Below are 13,197 nucleotides of genomic sequence, written 5' to 3'. Positions count from 1 at the left end.
GTGAGATTGTTTGTTTTTACAATAAATATTCATCTCTTTTTATGATGAAATTCATTTTTTTTTTCATTTAGAAAATCAAAAAGTCACAGGCTCTAAGAGTAGCTAACTGGAGGTCAGGCTAGAGAGTGTGTAACGCCCTTGGCGGGTCACCTTTAGTCCCCACTGTGGCTCCCGTATGGGGCTCAGGGCTGTCACAATAGCAGGTCTGGTGGAAACAGCTGCTCCAGGTGCCCCAGCTGGGCTGTTGGTCCACTGCTGTTAAATAAGAGGAAATTAAGACCAGGCCACTGGCAGGATTTGCTAGTGTGGACATAGCCAGTGCTCCTGGATCCTCAGAGACACATGTGCAAGCCCCCCCCCCCCCCACACACACCTTGCTGAAGTGGTACCCTTTGACAGATTTCTGTTTTCTCTTTTGGAGCCTCTTGCCTTCAGGCCTGTCCCACCCTGTGCTGAGCGGGGCTTTTTCAAGATTGCCCACACCCTCCTCTGACTTTTGCCACTCCACGCCCCTCCCCACCCAGCAGCTAGGAGTACAGTTACTTATTGCCCAGCACCCTGGCACCGTGCCCATCGTGAGGATGAGAGGAGGCCCTGGGGATGCACTGCCATCTTTCCTAGCCGCTCCCCACAAGGCTCAGAGAACCATTCCCTGGGCTTGGGAATGGCAGGGCAAGAAGGGCCCAGGACTAGGGGATAGGGGTGCACTTGTCCACGTTTCAGCTGGAGAACTGTCTCTGTGGCCTGCTTGCGTTCCAAGACACCGAAGGGCACGTCAGGACCCTCGGTGTTCTGGAGCATTCCTTCTGTTTCCCTAGGTGCCACAGTCCTGCCCAGCCCTCTTTGTGGAAGATCGGCAGCCTGGAAAGTACAGGTACTAGTCAGAGCCAGGAGACGGGACTGTGGGGTGTTTGATGGTGCAGGAAAGCTCGCTGGCCCCCAGTTATTTCGTCTACCTTTCCTAATTAACAACAACCCTGCATGGCGCATATCAAAGACAAAAATGACTACGCGATGTGTCACCGTCTTCGGTGCCATCAAGAGAGAAGTCACACGGACAATCACAGCGAGAGCGTGGGACGGGCCTTCCCGACACCTGCCAAAGAGGCCCCGTGATGCAACCAGTATGGAGGGGAAAATAATGTGCTGAAAAGCGAACTGGGGCCAGCACAGGACAGGACGCAAGAGAGACCAGTCAAATGCAGTGTCCTGAGGAGTGGTGTCACTGGACAGTCCGAATGCAGGTCACTCATTCCTCACACTGAGCCTCCGTTCAACCCCGGACATGTCTCAGGTGTCTGGGATCATAATTCTCCTCTGGAGACACTGGCAAGAGCAGGTCTGCCCCTCCGGCTCCTTTATCTTGTGCAAGATGACACCAAGGGGGCATCACCGGGGAGGTACAGGGGACGGCGATCTGACCAGCGCTCGGAGCAGGTGGCAAGCAGGGATGGGAACCGGCGCACCTAGGCTCCAGGCATCTTAATGACATGTTACTGTTTCCACCAAGGTCCACTTGACCTGTGATCTTTTCACAGGGGAACGCAGTGGGTAGACCAGGACAGAATGTATGGGTTGTGCCTGGATGGATGACCTTGACTTTCTGATAGAAGTCTCTCCAACCCAAATTCCTGGGCCCCTCACCCAGCTGTCTTGGTCCAAGCTGCTCCCGTGGGTCCGTGGGTGGTGCTTACAGTGGCTCTTACTATAAGGTTCCACAGTGACCAAAGCAACACCGGCCGCTCTGAGGCAAAGATGGAAGCTTTTATTCGGGAAAAGCACAAGCTGCCAGGACTGACTCTCAAGAGCAGAGCACAGCCAACCTGAGATTCCAGATAGTGCACTTTATAGGGCCCTTCAGTTGGGGGAAGGTGAGGAAGGGAAAAGTTGAATTTTTTTAAAAAAAAGGTTTCTGGGCTGAAGGGATGGCTTAGTGGTTAAGGCATTGTTTGCCTGCAAAGCCAAAGGACCCAGGTTCGATTCCTCAGGACCCACATCAGCCAGATGCACAAGGGGGCGCATGCGTCTGAAGTTCGTTTGCAGTAGCTGGAGGCCCTGGCGCGCCCATTCTCTCATTTTCTCTCCTTCTTTCTCTGTCAAATAAATAAATAAAAATATTTTGAAGACTTTTGAAAAAAAGAAACAGGTTTCTTTAGGGGAGATCTAAGCTAGCCAGGGTGTGACACCAGAACAGTGACCAGGTGGTTTACAAGATAAGGGGGCAGGAAATCATGACCTGGGGGTGGGGACTGTTAGGCAAGGAAGGGATAATGGCTGGGCCGCTTCTTGAGGGATGTGGATGACCCACTTCCTTGCATCTGTCACCATCCTACTGTCTTTGGTGACTCCATTTTGGGGACCCCATCCTGACCTAACACTTACTAGTAGGGGGTGGGGAAACCAGATCTTGGATGCCATGTCTGTGCTCTGCTCATGGTAATGATTTGACCTGAGCAAGAGTTCGGACGTGTCACCTCCGTGAAGACTCCGCCTCTGCTGAGTCAAGTCAAAGGTGGCGGGTGGGGGCCCTGGGTTCCTGACGCCACTTAGGTGGACACAGATCAAGGGTCTCACATCTGCTGATGAGCCCCTTTTATCACTTGAGACTTCCCCAACAGCCAGTTTCCTTGACTGGCAGTTAGTGTGGATGGCAGAGAAAGTCTGTGGTTTAAACTGCATTGATTGTTCACCTGGACTGTGAACTTGAGAACTTCCTTCCCCACATGGTGGGGCAGGCGTCGGCATGGCTCCTCTCCTCCAGCGCCGAAGATGGGAGCCCACTGAGCGAGCTGGGGGGGGGAGGGGCCTTGTTCAGCATAGTGGACTTAAACTGGGCGTGGTGGCTCACGCCTTTAATCCCAGCACTCGGGAGGCAGAGGTAGGAGGATTGACATGAGTTCGAGGCCACCCTGAGACTTCATAGTGAATTCCAGGTCAGCCTGGGCTAGAGTGAGACCCTACCTCAAAAAGCAAAAACAAACAAAAAAAATGAGAATAGTGGACTTTTGGGGCATGTACATGCTGAAAGACAGTGTCGACAGCTAAGCCTAGAAGTGATGAGAAATAAAGTGCCCACATTGAAGCCAGAGGTCATTGTCATGGCAATGGGCAGGTCTAGACTCCATGGGGCAGAAAGCATGCCGTGACCACGTGTTAAATGGAGCTAATATTATTTCTCAGGAGCCATAGTTTTCAGATGACACACTGTGATGGATCCTTAAAAACCCAACAGATGGGGACTGGGGAAATGGCTTAGCAGTTAAGGCATTTGCCTTTGAAGCATAAGGACCCAAGTTTGATTCCCCAGGATCCATGTAAGCCAGATGCACAAGGGGGCGCATGCATCTGGAGTTCATTTGCAGTGGCTGGAGGCCCTGGCATGCCCATTCTCACTCTCTCTCTCTCAAATAAGTAAATAATACTTTTTAATTTGAAAAAAATCAGTGGAGGACGGTACACGGCGTGGCGGCATTCGAAGAAGACCGTGGCGATCTGGTTCTTTCTAGCAGAAAACCATCTTCAGGAAAACACGGCCAAGTGTGTAAGAACGCAGGGCCAGTGAGACAGACGCGTCTCATCTCCTCACACATAAGATTTCATTAAGGGACTCTTCCGCAGGCCTCGCTGCCCCACGCGGAGACGGCGACAGGCTGAGAGGGATGAGCCTCCTTGAAATGCGGTCAGCAAGTGTCAGCCCAGTAATTATTCACGGACGTCCTTGTCACTGGGCTCCAGTGTTTCACTTACTTTCAGTCAACGTGTCATTTTTAACTCCGCACGCTACTCGTGGCACTTAACGGAACAGTCAGCTGCCCCGTGACACGGATCCCGTGAGGACCTATAGTGACTTCAGCACTTGGCACGGACGGCGCCACGGCCAGGAGGTCATTTGCTGGGAGGAGAGAGGTGTCCCCAGGTTCCCCGGGCACACACCCCTACAGCTCTGATCTGAACTCCTTGCCAGCTGCTGCTATTGGTGTTGCGCATGCCCCAAAACCCAGGCACCTCCTCCTCCCTCTGGCCACTGGGCACATAACCCCCGTGTCTCCACAACCCCTATGTCTCCACACATCTTGACGCTGCATCTGAGTGAGCCCCAAGAACAAGACCCACCTTCCGTCACTGGCCACCGCCCGCTACTCAGACATGGCCACTCTGGCCTCCCCTTTGATCAGGCCAGGCTCCTCGGCATCTCAGGACATCTGTATATGCTGTCCGCTCCTTCCGGGATGTTGCCCAGCCCTAGCCCTTCACCCAGGTCCCCTGTCAGGTCTCCTACGAAGGGTCACCTTCTTGGGGTTTCTTCCATGTCTCTCATCACTCCCATCCCCGGACCAGGCTGGGGTGAGTCCTGCCAAGCGCTCCCCCAGTATGTTCATGATCCAAGGACCATCCTTCTCCCTAGGAAAGTGCTGAGGGTCAAGCCAGCCACAGCAGACACCAGGCTTCCCAGCCACTGCTTTTGACTCCCGGAAGCATCAGCAGGGGGCTGGCACCGGGCGGGTCCTGTTCACCTGGCTCTGTGTGTAACTAGTTATTTACTTCCCAACACACAGGCACAGCCACCACCGCCCTGCTCTGCAGAGGGGGACCCTCGGGCCCAGAGGCTGCACACGGGGACACAGACAATGTCACTACAGTCCCTAGGTGTGCCTGCTGACTGCCTCAGTGCACGGCCTCTCTTCCGAGCACATGGGCTCCGAGGCTGTGGCTGGAAGACGAGATGACATGAGATGACAGTAGGCCTCCATTCCCACCCACCAGCACTGAGGTTCTAGTGACAAATACCTTTTCTTAGGTGACCAAGGGCGAAGCAGAAGCTAACTTTTTCATAATCTTCAGAGAAAATTGTAGCCAGTCCCCAAGAAAGTTTTCCCTTCTTTGGGGAGCCAGTGCCCTCCTCTCCCTCCAGCCCTGCAGCCTGGAACCCCGGGGCTCCCGCAACAGTCTCTTTGCCCTGTTCTTGTTCATTTGTTCAGTATGGTTTCTCGAGGTCAGATCTCACTCTATCTCAGGCTGACCTGGAATTCACTCTGTCGTCTCAGGGTGGCCTCGAACTCACGGTGATCCTCCTACCTCTGCCTCCCGAGTGCTGGGATTAAAGACATGCACCACCATTGGTCAGCTTTCTCTTTGTTTTTGATGAGTCCATCTCTTCCTCCTTCCTGCTGCGAAGCGGCCCTCAGCAGGTAGAAGGAACCCCAGGTCCCACCTCTCCAGTACATCCTAGGAGACCTGTTCTTGGTCACCTGGCCCTGATCCCATAAGGAAGAATGCTTTATCCTTCCTGTATCGTGTCCCTGTGCTCCTGCCAGAGCCCCCTAGGTCACACCAGATTACCTATTGAACTCACACCCAACCTCAGGGTTGGCTTTTGGAAGACTGCAACCCACATAAAACATGCCATATGTTAGACGGCAGAAAGGACTCTGGGAAAGGACACAGCCAGAGAGGCCCAGGCTGGTGGTGGGGAGTTCAGATTATTCCAGAGGGTCAGGGCATGAGAGGTGGGCATTGGATCAGGTGCTCAGGGGCCGAGGGGACGCCTGGAGCACAGGTGTGGAGATCCCAAGGTGCGGAACAGCGGCATTCAGGCACAGCCAGAGGTGGGAGACACTGGGGTCCCCTCAGGGAGATGGCTAACCTGATGGTTCTGTAACAGGTGGCTCTGGGCCCACATGGGGAACAAGCGGCAAGGGAGGAGCACTGAACTGGTAAGGGTACCTCGTGGCGGAAAACGAGTGACAGATCCAGCAGGTCCCTCGTGGCAGCTGGACTGAAGGAAGAAAGAGGAAAGAAAGGGTGAGAGTCCTAATATTCCCTTCAAGGTCTCCACTCGGCCCTGCTCCCTAAAGGTTCCACCACGTGTCAGTAGTGGCACAGGCTGGAGACCAAGAAGCTAATATATGAATCTTTAGGAAATATGCAAACACTAAACTACAGCGATACAAGCGTGCGCGCGTGTCTGTGTGTGTGTGTGTGTGTGTGTGTGTGCAGCGTGTGATGCGCTTTTTGTGTTTATAGGAACAAAGGCCCCAGGAGTACAAAGACACAAAGATTAGGCCAGGTGTGGTAGGTGGCGCACGCCTTTAATCCCAGCCTTTGGGAGGCAGAGGTAGGAGGAGGGCTGGGAGTTCAAGACAAGCCTGGAACTACAGGATGGGTTCCAGGTCAGCCTGGGCTACAGTGAGACCCTCCCTCGAAAAACCACCACCACCAACGATGCACGCTAGTTTACTTGCTTCTCGATGCTGGCTGTCTTTGGAGAAAGAGGAAGAAGGGGGGAAGGACAGAGCCTAGAGAGAAGTCTCTACATTGCGAACACGCCCCACGTGACCCCGAGCATTCAAATGCACAGGTGTGTCTCTAGCTACCTCAGTTCTCCCACCTGACACACGTGACCTCCAGCCACGAGGTGGGTGAGCGCTCATTACTACCTGCCTGAGCCCACGCACGCGACACGTAAGAGCCACAGGTGAGAGGGGACCCAGCCAAGGATAACACGGTGACAAGCACGGTGGCAGCAAGACAGGCCAGTAGAAAGAATTCCCAGCAAAGGAAGGCAGGTCACATCCTTCCCACAAACGCACTGAAAGTGGCATGGAAGAAGACAGGGGACGCTAACTCAGGACTTTGCCCCCTAGGGCACACACGCTGCATGGGCACCCCACCCTTACGTGGAGAGGGGACTTGGAAATGGGACAGGAATTCGCTCCCGTGATTTGATTATACGATGAGGCAAAAGTAAACAGGTTTTGGGCTGGAGAGATGGCTTAGCGGTTAAGCGCTCGCCTGTGAAGCCTAAGGACCCCGGTTCGAGGCTCGGTTCCCCAGGTCCCACGTTAGCCAGATGCACAAGGGGGCGCACGCGTCTGGAGTTCGTTTGCAGAGGCTGGAGGCCCTGGCGCGCCCATTCTCTCTCTCTGCCTCTACCTGTCTTTCTCTCTGTGTCTGTCGCTCTCAAATAAATAAATTAAAAAAAAAAAAAAAAAGTAAAGAGGTTTCTGCAGATGCAATTTTAAAAGGTCCCTAACCTGCTCGAGTTGCTGCCATACCTGACAGGCAACTCCAGGCCCAGACCATAGGGATGGAAGGGTTTGGGAGGAGGGGGAGGGGAGGAACAAATACAAGATTAAATCCAAAATAAGCTGATACCATAAGAACCTTTATCTTGGAGATAGCCTAAAAGATAAAACCCTGAAAAGAAGTAGGGGGCTCTGGTGAGGGTGGGATGAAGCCTAAGCTGAAAAGAAAAATATTTTTCTGTCTCTGACCTGTAACTCCCCGTACCAGAGACTGGTTGCTACCCACATTGAGCTTGATCAGACCTGCGAGGTCCCCAAATCTAGACAGCTTTCTGTCAAAGCACGTGATTACCTGCCGGAGGCAAAAGCTAAGACCCTATTGCTGAAGACACCATATGCTGCTGACACAGAGCACGGAGAGACCTGGCTGGAATTCAGAAGAGAGCCAGTCCCCAGACAGTGAGCCTGTCCAGTGCTGGAAAGCGCTACAGGAGCTACGGGAGAAAATGGCCACCAACGGTCTGAGCAAGCAGAGGTCTGAGCTACTCAGAAGCAAGCACCCTGACAGGATGTACACGCCAGTGCAATAGTGGCACACAGCCTGTGGGGAACCAATAGCTTTCTGATTGGCTAAGAGATCCGCTCAGGGTAAAGGAACCCGTGTCTGGAATTGGGGACCAGGCCAGAATCCTATGGAGACAAAGATTATATTCTCCAGTGTCAAGTTCTCACTAGTCTTTGGCTAAAAGAAGGGTTACCTACATCAAATTCTCCCTAACTTAATAATGCTTATCCCATTTAAACTATGCTGACTTCACTCTTCATTGGAGAATCTGTTCTTCTTTTTCAGAAGGTAAAGAGACCTGATGAGATAAACTACCCCTCACACTTCAGCCAAGCCACAGCTGAATCCACAGAGGAATTGGGGAGATGAGCAAGAGCGCTGCTTCCATGCTGAACCTGATAATCAGCGCCAGGGTGAAGGAGAAAGACCCTGCGGACACTCCACACCTACCAAAGCAGAGATCCAGAGGCTCCTAAGAGCTCACCACTGAAGTAGACTAAAAACTCACCCACTATGGCTCAGGGAATTTTGTGGAAGAGGGGGCATAAAGATTGTAAGAGCCACAGGTTGAGACATCATGCCCCGAGGCATTCCCTTCTCCCCCCCCCAAAAAAAAAATAACCAACTACTGCTCCCACAACGCATAAACCACAACCCCATGGGGAATACCTGCAACCCCACTGAGGAGTGTCCCCAACAGAATGGGGGCAGGGACAAGGGAAAAGAGGATACCAACACATGATGTATCAATACAAAACATCTTGTTAATAATGATAAAACATTTTTTAAAAGGTCCCTAAATAGCTGACACTGAGTTAACTGATAGGGGCAATAACAGCTAGGTGGGCCTGGCCTAATCAGGTGAGCCCTTCCAAATGAAAAGGATCCGGGGGCTGGAGAGATGGCTCAGCAGTTAACGTACTTGCTTGCAAAGCCTGAGGACCCAGGTTTGATTCCCCAGTACCCACTTAAAGCCAGATGCACAAGGTGGCGTTCTTTCACAGTGGCTAGAGACACTAATGTACCCATTCTCTCTCTCTCTCTCATAAAGAAATAAATAAATAAGAATCCAAAATTTCCCTAAAGGGAGAGGCTTAGAGACAGCCGCTCCCCACTGCTGTCACCGTCAGCTGTCAGCAGTCCCACGGGTAGTGAGTGTGGAAGAGAACCAGCACCGCAAGGGGAGCCCAGTCCCAGCCCACACCATGACTGTAGCCTTTGGGACCCTGACTGGGGACCAAAGCCAAACCCTGACTCCAGACTTACAGAAACCATGAGCGCTTGCTTAAGAGTACATTGTTTCAATCTGCCAAGTTCAGGAAATGTATTTATTACCCAGCAACAGAAAACTGAAACAGCTTACCTTGTGGCTGGTCTCCTTGGGCTCTGGACAACCACCTACCTTGGGCAGTCCCAGCCAACTTCTAACCTCTTGGGGCTCCCAGTCTGAGAGGCAGGGAGACAAGCACATTTAAGAAGCCAGTTATGGGGGCTGGTGAGATGGCTTAGCGTTAAGGCATTTGCCTGCAAAGCCAAAGGACCTTGGTTCGATTCCCCAGGACAGGACCCACGTAAGCCAGATGCACAAGGGGACGCACACATCTGGAGTTCGTTTGCAGTGGCTGGAAGGCCTGACGCGCCCATTCTCTCTCTCCCTCTCTCTCTCAAATAAATGAATAAATAACAATAAAGTTTTTTAAAAGAAGACAGTCATGAAACATGCTTTGAGAGAAAGGAGTAGGATTTGAGTCCAAAGGTAACAGGGTGAGGGAAGGGACCGCGATAGAGAGGGGAGGGGTCAAACAAGGCCTATTTAAGGGGACAGCTTTTCAGCTGAGACCGCAACCATGAGAAGGAACTGGCAAAGATCCCAAGCAAAGATTCCAAGGAAGGAAGAGCAATTCCAGCAGAGGGAACAAAGTCTAGGATGCTCGGGGTAGGGGCTGGTCGTCCACGAACAAACCTCTGGCTGCTGGCTGGCGTACACTGTTCTCAAGTAATCTCTACAGTCTTCCCATACTGAGCAGATGCTACCCTAAACAAAATCGCTATCTCCCTCTTTCTCTTTCTGTCGCTCTCAAATAAATAAATAAAAAGTAACAAAAAAAAATTTTTTTTAATGCCATCTCCCCACTTAACACTCCTTGAAACAGCTGTGGTGGTCTCTGGTGCACGGGGGAGGGTCTGCAGATATGACCCCCAGCTGGAATCCTAGTGCCAGCAAAGACAGAGAGGGAGTCACAGGCAGGGGCACGTATGACAGCTGGGAGGTCTGTCTCCTTTTCGTACACTTTAAATATATGCATTTCTTTTCACAGCAGCCTGCTACTTGGGCAAGGAGTACTGATTTCCCATTAGCTCTAGTGATATAAAGTTGCATTTAAAATAAGCTTTACGGGCATATAACCGCATACAGTTAAAAGTCAGCAACTGTAAGCGAGGGGTTTGATGAGTTTTGACAAGTGTAGGTAATTGCCTAACTACCATGACATTCTTGATCTAGAAGATTCCATTATCCAAAAGGAAAAAAAAAAAAAAACCACCAAGATTCCCTCCTGCCCCTTGGCAATCAGTCTCCTCCCCTTCCTCCAGTGCCTGGCAACCAGTAGTCATTATCTGTTCAGTTCTGAGTTTTCCTGAATGGCGTGTGAACCACGGTACCCGGTGTCTTGCCCCTTCATTCCGCATAGCACTTTTGGGATTCATCAGAGAGCATCCCCCACTGTGTATTTCCACGCGTACTTGCTTACCCATCACCAGGTAAGGAAGGGCCGTCGTATGGAGTCACGTTGAGCCGATCACGAAGACAGCTGCTCCGTGTGGTCATGGGCTTCCAATTCATCTGGCCATGGGGCCAAACGGTGTGTCTAAGTGACTGTAATACTATTTTCTTGAAGCGGTGGTGCCTCTTGAATTACCACCAGTGATGCAGGACACCTCTGGGTGCTCCAAGGACCCGTGACGCACAGTCTCTGTGGGTCACTCAACAGAACCCTCCCACGGGTGTGTGGCAGGTCACGTGGCGATTTTACTTGTCACGGGCTCTGCGGCTCACCCGTCCGAGACGCCCTGCCCTCTCCTGACTGCTGCCCACCTCCTCACGCGGAATCGCGTCCCTGAGTCTCTGCCACCTGAAGGGACTCCCACGATCACACCACCCTGAGTGGCACACGGGTCTGTCTAGATGCAATGAAGACTGCCAGACAGCTGGCTTGACAATAGATTATGCCACCAGCCCACGAGCCCTTGCAAAGCGGAGGAGGCTGAGCCCCCCCACGTCGCAGGTTTGAGATGGGAGAACACGTAGGTTGTGCAAGGAGATGGAATTCCACCAACAGCCAGCAACTGAAGACCAGCCTGGGCGACATGAGCCTCTGTCTTCAAACAAAAAACAAAAAACAAAAAACAAAAAAAAAAAAAAGAAGGAGGATTTCAAATAAATAAATAAGAAGCCTACAAGTTCAGTTAAGCAAGCAGTAAGTTTCACGGAAGAGTGCCAAACCCTGTGCGTAACTAAGTGTCAGCATGTGTTGTTACCATGAAAATAAAATCGCGTAGGTTGAAACTTACGGGGAACCCTACTTCACTCACATCCATCTCCCACCTGGACCCTGTAGGTGTCTGAACTTGTGATTCCACTTTCCGGCATTTCTGGAAACGTCTAAGCATGCCTCATCACAGCTCCCCACAGTGAGAAGAGAAGTCCTGGCCCCTCCATTCACAGGGACGTCCTGCTCACATTTTCCAAATGACATCACCCCCACAGGAGCCAAGTCTCGATTTGGAGGTGTTTTCTTCCATTCTTTGTGGGTTTTTTTTTTTTTTTTCATGGACCAGGAACCAGTCCAAGCAATGTTTGCATCGCCACCGTGTTAACACCAAACAGCCCTTTGCAAGGAGAGCCGCTCACACTGCCTTAATTACGCGGTTGCCATTGAAACACTGAGTGAGAGACAAAACCCTTCCTTTGGGAGGAAAATTAATTGTCCACAAACAAGAACACATTTCATCTTGAATTAAATTCTTCAACACTCCCCTGGCAGAGACCATTCTAGCTGCTTCATTTCTGTTTGGCACCAAGTCTCCCCCCCACACACAACACCCCCACCCCTTGGGCTGTGCCCATCACTTCCCTTAATGGTCCCTTCTCCTACCTGTTAAAGCTGTCATTGATCCCGTCCATGTTGAGCCAGCGCCTTCCTGCCCCAGCTCTGTCCAGCCCTGCAGGCTGTCCCCTTTCCTCAGTGACTGAGGAATGACACTCTTTCAGGCCCAAGGTCACTGGTGCCTCGCTGCTCAGCATCACATGTAAAGGAAAGATTAAGCATGATGAACCCCAACAAACAGAGGATGCCACAGTGAGTAGACAGCTCACACGCATGAGCTGCAACTCCAAGATTTATCCCTAAGTGCCACACATAAAGAAACCATCCATTGGAAGAAGCCATTCTGCATGCAGTTCAATGGGAGAGAGAGAAATCACCAGTGAAGACACTCAACAGTGGACACTGCAAGCCTTATATTTGGTCAGCCAGGCCAAATGAGCCAACAGGTGCAATAGTGGCATGTCTGTCATGGTGGAAACCAACTGCCCCCTAATTGGACTGGAGGCCCACTCCATGGGAGGGAATACATCCCTGATACTGAAAACTTAAAACAGGGGTAATCATGAGCCCTAGGGGTGTAACATCTGCTGCAGTCTGGCTAAATGCATATACTATGCTTATCAAACTGCCCAGTAAGTACTTCTCTTAATGTTCATACCCAAATATTAATGCTACTCTCACTTTTGGTAGAGAATCTTCTCTTTTCAGATGGCAGTGACCTTGGGACGACTAAGAAGGTATCATGGTGCTGGAAAGAAGTGACCCGAGTGCTCAGTACTGTAATATCTCTATCACACCTTCCAAGGCTCAGGGTCTAATGCGGAAGAGGTGGCGGAAAGAATGTAAGAGCCAAAGGAAAGGTAGGACTCCTTACAACGTGCTCCACACAAAATGGCCTGGATATCCACGATCTCACAGTGTCTGACACTACCTACACAAGACCATCATAAGAGGAGGAAAAGATCATGACATCAAAATAAAAGAGAGACTGAGTGAGATGGGGAAAGGATATGATGGAGAATGGAGTTTCAAAGGGGAAAGTGGAGGAAGAGAATGTATCACCATGGGATATTTTTTATAATTATGGAAGTTGTTAATAAAAATTTGAAAAAAAAAAAAGAAACCATCTATCTTCTACAGACTGAAAAAGAACCCAGCACTGCAAATTTAAATAAGGTTAGTAAGAAAAATCCTGCCTCCTTGTTAGAGTGATGGGTGGACAGGCTGCCCTATGATCTCGCTGCCCAGCAAGCCTGCCCTGTGCACCCTAGGAATGGCATGGAGTAGACACCACTGAGCCCCTGTGGTCTATTGTGAAGCAAGAGGGGAGTCACCAACACCCTTATCTAAATGCTGCAGGGGTCAGAGTGTGCCTGACCCCCAAACTCACTCACTCACTTGAAAGCAGTGGCCTCGGGGTATCCATCACAAGCCCCACGTTTAACACTGGGCTATGGCTACATTTCAGGACTCTCACATTTTCTAGTGAGTCTAAACATTA

The 13,197-nt window shown here is 51.2% G+C and overlaps 1 long non-coding RNA gene across 1 annotated transcript; it reads right to left on the bottom strand.

The window, feature by feature from the left end:
- Nucleotides 1-2,052: 2,052 nt before the first annotated feature.
- LOC123462735 lies at nucleotides 2,053-11,873 on the bottom strand. The gene is made up of 4 exons (XR_006638496.1): nucleotides 11,745-11,873; nucleotides 8,954-9,036; nucleotides 5,645-5,776; nucleotides 2,053-2,093 (listed from the first exon to the last, which is right to left on the bottom strand). It is a non-coding gene; the product is annotated as an uncharacterized LOC123462735 (long non-coding RNA).
- Nucleotides 11,874-13,197: the final 1,324 nt, after the last annotated feature.

The sequence above is a fragment of the Jaculus jaculus genome, chromosome 8, assembly GCF_020740685.1.
Source record: "Jaculus jaculus isolate mJacJac1 chromosome 8, mJacJac1.mat.Y.cur, whole genome shotgun sequence".
Lineage (NCBI taxonomy): Eukaryota > Metazoa > Chordata > Mammalia > Rodentia > Dipodidae > Jaculus > Jaculus jaculus.
The sequence above is the reverse complement of the archived record's forward strand: the minus strand, read 5'-3'. Positions and strand labels throughout refer to the sequence as shown.